This window comes from Panthera uncia, unplaced genomic scaffold, assembly GCF_023721935.1.
Source record: "Panthera uncia isolate 11264 unplaced genomic scaffold, Puncia_PCG_1.0 HiC_scaffold_1577, whole genome shotgun sequence".
Taxonomy (NCBI): domain Eukaryota; kingdom Metazoa; phylum Chordata; class Mammalia; order Carnivora; family Felidae; genus Panthera; species Panthera uncia.
This window is the reverse complement of record NW_026058225.1, coordinates 1-6,726: the sequence shown is the minus strand read 5'-3', so window position 1 is coordinate 6,726 and position 6,726 is coordinate 1. Positions and strand designations below refer to the sequence as shown.

Below are 6,726 nucleotides of genomic sequence, written 5' to 3'. Positions count from 1 at the left end.
TGAAAGTGAAGAAGAAAAGTCACTGGTTGGGTCTCAGCATTGATGGGAATGGACAGGGACTCATTTCAAATGACTGAAATATATGTTTCAGCTATAGGTAATCCAGGGCTTATGCTTCAGTGAGAGAAGAAATCATCCCAAAGAGCAAAAAAAGTACAGGCATTCTTATTGAAGACTAATAAGAGGATTAAATAGGTCTGGAAACTTCTAGAAATGGGTAAATGACCAAGGATGGAGACCCTGGATTCGTCAGAGGTCAGGTGAGAGTTGAGAACACTGGACCTACAACCCCCAGTCCGTGAACTTCGGTGCAAAGAAACCTCGTGTCTCAACCTGATGGGCAAGATGAGCTTCCTTGTGTCCTTTGAGACCCTTTGTCTAGGAAGGGGCTGCTGTGAGTGACATCGGGGACAGAAGGGAAGGAGGAGCCCTCACTCCCAGGTGGTGCTGCTGCGTGTACCAGGGCCCATGGTGGCAGTAGCAGGAGCATCAGAAGCAGAAGCCACAGGCTGAGCCTGGTAAGCTGCTGGGGCCTCGCCCTCCCTGAAGATGAGAAAGGGGTTCTGCTTTCAGTTCTCATGGGCCTGGGACTCTGTGTGAGCCCAAGATGCTGTCACAGCGGGGGTGAGGGGGCAGGGAGGAGCAGCCTTATCCTCAGACCTCAGCCCTGTGATGATCTCAGAGTGAGAGTTTCCAGACACGGAGTCAAAAAATGAATCAGGGTCCCCAGAGGATCTAACCATCATAATAGATGAGGATTTAGGGACAATTTATGGGAACTGTTATTATCAGGACACATATTGGACACGCCTGATGTGTCCTGACTCAGACAGAGCTGAATATTGTGTCCCTGTGTCTGCCATGACCTGTCATGGACCCTGTCCTCAGGACAGCCTGCCCCTGGAATGCAGGAATTTGTGCCCAGTTTGAGAAAATCACACAATATCTTGCTCCTAATGAGAGGCTTCAAGGAGAAATTTCAGAGAATGTGGAAAGACTGTAGACAAAATTCCTTGAGGTGGGTCTCAGACCCCAGTTTATATCAAAAAAGCAGCAGCTCAGATGGCCAAAAAGTCAGGGATAGATGGGAAGTCCCATTGCTGAGAGGACAGCAGGTTTTTGTCTCACTTCCCCACAGGCCTGGAGCACTGTGTCAGCACCTTGAGTAATGTCAACAGACTGGCAGTAATAATCAGCCTCGTCCTCAGCCTGGAGCCCAGTGATGGTCAAGGAGCCTGTGTTGCCAGACGAGGAGCCAGAAAATCTGTCAGGGACCCCTGAGGGTCGATCGCTACTATCATAGATGAGGAGTTTAGGGGCCTTTCCTGGAAGCTGCTGGTACCAGTTCACACCAGCAATACCGATGTTGTTGGCACTTCCAGCGCAGGAGATGGTGACCGTCTGGCCCAGGGCCCCAGACACTGAGGGCGGCTGAGTCAGCACAGACTGGGCCCAGGACTCTGGAAGGGGAGAGACAAAGAGAAGGTGATGAAGAATCAGGTCACACATGTTATCCCAGGACTGCTTCCCTTGTCCCCACATCTAGTCACCTGTGCAGTGAATGAGGAGGGTGAGGAGGAGAGGGGACTAGGCCATGGTCGAGATCATCACTGATCCTGCCTTCTGTGGCTGAACAGCTGAGCAGACATCCCGTAATCTGTTCCTTCTCCTTTTCATCCTCTGAGAGAGGGAGGGCCCATCCATGCAAATGAGACCCTCAGCTCTTCGACATTTCAATGTCACGCGGTCAGGTCCCTCTGCCTGAGGATGTCAGGGTGGAGGGAAGGGGAGGGGCTCTGTTGGGTAAGAGGGTGGTGAGGTCACAGTTGTGAGCCCTGAGCAGAGGGCACAAGCAATAGCAGGTGGCAGGTCCCAGCTCTGGTCATCTGTGACTCCTCAGAAACAAGTGATATGTGCCCCCTGGTGTCCAGGCCTGGACACAACATTATGTGACATGGTGACTAGAGCCCATCAGAGAGAGTTCCTGCCTCCTCACTGCTGTGTCCACTGTCCCATTCCTTCAGGCCAGGCCAGGTGTCCCCCTGTGTGACTTCCCATCACCTCAGGACACACTGTGTTCTACTCAGGCTCCACATAGTGAGCGTGTCCACGGCTCCCTTGGCTGTTGATGGGGCAGGACTAAGGTGGTGACTCTTGTACAACCACACAGATGAGGATCAGGGCCAGAACAGTGATGGGTCCACATTGGCACCTGGCCAGTTCTGTGCAGGAGGCTGATTTCTTTCCTCTGCTTGTTTCCTTTCTGGTTTCAAAGTTATCCTTTCCCAGAAGTTCCCTCAGCACCGAGGAGACAGGGAGCCCTTTCCTCCAGGTTGTGGGTAGACGCCCTCGTGTGCCTTCCTAGGGGGGTTACACACTGACCATCTTCGTCGTCTGTCACTACTTCCACCTCCGCGAAACAACAGTTCTCCACACACTGTGGTTAGTGATTCCCTCCTAGGATCTGTCCCTCCAGCACACAGACCCAAGTCTGCAGGAGCCCGAGTGTGGCCCTGACCTCAGAGCACGAAGGGCAAACCTGCAGGAAGCTCCAGGAGGGAAGGAGTGACAGCTGCGGGTGCTCTGACGGGAACCTCGTCGCAGACTTCATGTGTCTGTCACCACTTGGACAACTGCTACCTCAAAATGAATGTGGGTGATTTTATACAAAATTCAGTTCAGCAAGAATTATTTAAACTCAATGACACTGTTAATGGGAAGATGCGGGTACAATCATGAGTATGTTTTCATAGATTCGTGCTTATTGCAGAGAAATTATGGATTGAAATAGTAGTTGAGAAAATGGATGAAAACCTAATGGAAAAGATGTGACTTTAGTTCTTGGTTTAATCGGGGTCTTGTAAACTTGTTTCTAAATCACTTCATGCTTTTGGGCACCTGGGTGGCTTAGTTGGTTAAGCATCCAACTTCAGCTCAGGTCATGGTCTCACAGTTCATGGGTTGGAGCCCCGCATCGGGCTCTATGCTGACAGCTTGGAGTTTGGAGCCTGCTTTGGATTCTGTATCTCCCTCTCTGCCCCTCCCCCACTCATGCTCTCTCTCTCTCTCTCTCTCTCTCTCAAAACTAAATAAACATTATAAATTTAAGAAAAAAAAATAAAAAAATAAATCATTTTTATTACTGTTGTTATTATTAATTTATTTTTTAATCATGACTTTGTATATTAGGTCTGGTCCTTCAAGTAGAAGGAAAGCCCAACATGGTGTCCAGGGAAGCACCATTAGTAGCCTGTTCCTGTGAACTTCAGACTCATCTCAGTGATGGAATTTAACACAGAACTTCCAGGATGGACTGACTAGGAGTCAGACTCATCTCAGGGGTGGGTAAAACAATCGTTGCTGTGTTTTGTGTGTCCTGTATGTTCAAGATAGAGCAATTAATTGCTCATTCAGTCACCCATGACCAGAGGAATGTATTTCTATTACCCAAGGCCAATTTGACCCAGAAAATTCTTTCAAAGATCCCACATTTGACTCTGGGTGAGGTGGAGATAAGGGGCACTATGTCCCTGAGGTCACAGTCCCTGTAGCCCTTGGTTGGATCGACTTTTCAACAGAGGTCCATCCTGGCTGGAGGTGCCACTGGAGTGTCACAGGAGTGACAGTTCAGCCCTGAGAGCGCAGGGAGACTGTGTTACGTCCCCAGGGCCTTGAGCTCTGTGGGAGCAACACTGAGGCTGCTATCCCACAATCAACGTGCTGATCAGCTTCAGGCATGGACTGGAGTTCAAAGATTATTAGGGCTGAACTGCCCACGGAGATAGAGACTTGCCCTGGGATTCCTGAGCATCAGCCTTGTCCCAGGAGAGCAGGTGTTCGCGGCACGTCCTGCCCTGGTGACAGGATCCCAGTCACACTCGATGTCCATGGTATTTCCTGCTGAAAAGATTCTGCCTCCCGGAGGTTGTGACTCTGAGGATGGCTGGGTGAGCACAGGCTGAACCTGACTTCTGGAAAGACAGAGAATCCCAGAAACTGCAGAGTCCATGACAATAGACACTGAGAGAGAGGAGAGAGCCGTGTGTGTGTGTGTGTGTGTGTGTGTGTATGAAAGAGAGAGAAAGAAAGAACAAAAATACGCCCCAGTGCCCTCAGGAAGACTTTCACTCAGTGGCCAAGCATGAATACAAGTGTTCCCCTGTCCGTCTCTGATTTCTCAACTCCCTGAGTGTTGATCTCCATGCAAACTGATTCCTGGGGCTGGCTCATTGCAATACACACCAGTGTCCTGAAGCTTGGAGTTAAAGAAGGTCAGTGTCCTGAGTGCTATTTCTCTTGCGCAAGGATGGAATTTACACGAGGAGGAGGAATTTGGTGCAGATTAGCTCTGACAGTAATTCCACTGAATCAGAAGTTCAAGTCTTCTGGATGGAGAGACTTCTGTCCATTTTCATCCCTATAGACACAAAGCCCCGCAGCTTTGGGGTCTTCAGGTCTCAGCAGGCACAGGACCAGGGGTTACCACACATCCCCGTTATTCCCCCTCCCCCAACTCTTGCATCACAGCCATCCTCCCTGCACCTCCAGGATCCCCCGATGCCTCCCTTGTGTTGACCATGAGAGAGCATCTACTCTTATTCTGGCAAAGGGCCGATGCATGAGACTCCACTGATTGGAGCAAAGTGTGTGTGGCTGAGTGAGTACCCTGATGGTCTTAGGAAACAAATATTTTGGGGAACAAGAGAAGTTGGCATGTATTGAAATATGCAATCAATCTTTCCTTTTTTTGACTATTTCAACAGTGACCTTTTGTGGGTCCTCACTAATTCTGAAGAAGATAAATAAGTACACCAATAGCTCCAAGTCTGGATAAGCATTCATTTGTAAGAAATACAGTAATCGTGTCAGCATATTAGAGACTGATGGAGGCTGATGCTGCATAGGAGCTACAATCTGGGGATGACAGCAGGAATCAAACGATGAAGGGATTTCATGCTGATCCAATTTCTGCGACTTCTCCCTACAGATGGACACTGCACACTGGAAACTACAGCAAGATCGTTTCCAGTGTTCTCTAAAATCGTAACCTGGAGACAGCATTCACACCTGAATAGCCAGAGGGATAGACTGAAGCCTGAGGGAGGCAGGAACAGAGGGGAGAAAAGGTGGGGTATGGTATGCGGTGGGGGGGGGAGGGTATTGTCAGTGTAAGAAACAGTTGTGACCACTTTTTTGTCTTCAGAGAAAGAGAAAATTGTGTCTGTGACCAAGGTAGGTATTAACATATCAGCTATGGATGTATCATTAGTACAAAGAGTTACATTTAATGGATGAGTATGACTGTCATCATTTTCAGTTGAGACGATATTGTGAGATCTTAGAAACCGTGGGTTTCTGTCCCGATTCCTGGCATAGAGCTCCTGAAGCCTTCAGCATTTCCTAGGTGACAAGGCCACTAGGAGCATTTTTGTTTCAGTGAGGCAACCCTAGAAAGGCTCCTGGCTGGGGGTGGTCCCCAGAAAGTCTGAGCCATGACCAGACGCTTGGAATATCCAGCCTCCCCCTTGCTGGGAGGGGAGAAGAGCTGAATGTGGAGTCAATGGTTGATTACGTTTACATGAAGACTCAATAAAAATGCCAAAATATGGGATTCAAAGACTCCCACATAGGTGGACACATTCATATAGGGAAGGTGACACACCCCAACTGCACGGGGACGGGAGCTCTTGTTTGGGGGCTCCTGTCAGACCTCTACCCATGTGCTTCTTCGTCTGACCATTCATCCTACTCTTTCAGTATCATTCCGTGAACTGGCAAGTGGAAGTAAGAGTTTCCCTGAGTTCTGTGAGCAGCTCTAGCAAATTAATCAAAACTGCGGAGGGTGCATGGGAACCCCTGTTTGTATCACGTTGGACAGAACTTATGGGTTAACTACTATTTGTTATCGGCGTTGGAATAGGAGTTGTCTCCTGGGACAGAGCCCCTAACCTGTGCATCTGACACCATTTCCAGGCAGATAAGTTGAGTGTTACATTTATTTAAATTGTAGAACCCGCAACTGATGCTGTAGACAATCACTTGACAAACAAAGCATAGAATTGGTGACCCAAAGTGTGAGAAATAAAACATTCTGGATGAATAATAAAAGAGATACAGTGGGAGGGAAAAACTGAGGTCTTTTGCTTTTATATGATTCTTTCTTATTAATTTTCTCCACACCCTGGGGCATGTGCACTTGGGATCTATGCCCCCACCCACGTGTGCTCCTGGAACCCCTGTGCTGTCCCAGCAACAGTGTAATCTGTGTGTCACTCCTTTCTTCTCAAGGACAGGTCTCACCACAGAGGTGTCTCCCTTACAGGAGCCTCCACAGAAGCTTGTCAGGAAAAATACTCAGAGACTAGGTCTGTGGGTTCAGGAGTTTTTGCCTCACATCCTCCTTATCTGAGACGTTGTGACTAATGAAAGCCGCTCCCACTGCCATGAGCTGTAGCACAGTAATAGTCAGCCTCATCCTCAGGCTGCGGCCCAGAGAGGAGCAGAAGCCCTGCCTTGGCCGAGGCATCTTTGGATCCAGAGAAGCGGCGGGGGACTCCAGATACTAACTCCTTAATTGAGTCTGAGTAGTAGTACAGGAGATACTGGGGAGGGCTCCCTGGCTTCTGCTGGAACCAGTATATGATACAGCATTAACACCAAAGCCACTGCTCAGGGTGCAGGTGAGTCTGGCTGTCATTCCCAGAGATGCAGAGAGGGAGGGCAGCT

General features: G+C 49.0%; 1 pseudogene; it reads right to left on the bottom strand.

The window, feature by feature from the left end:
• Nucleotides 1–1,009: 1,009 nt before the first annotated feature.
• LOC125917196 (immunoglobulin lambda variable 1-40-like) lies at nucleotides 1,010–1,794 on the bottom strand (annotated as a pseudogene).
• Between the last annotated feature and the right edge of the window lie 4,932 nt (nucleotides 1,795–6,726).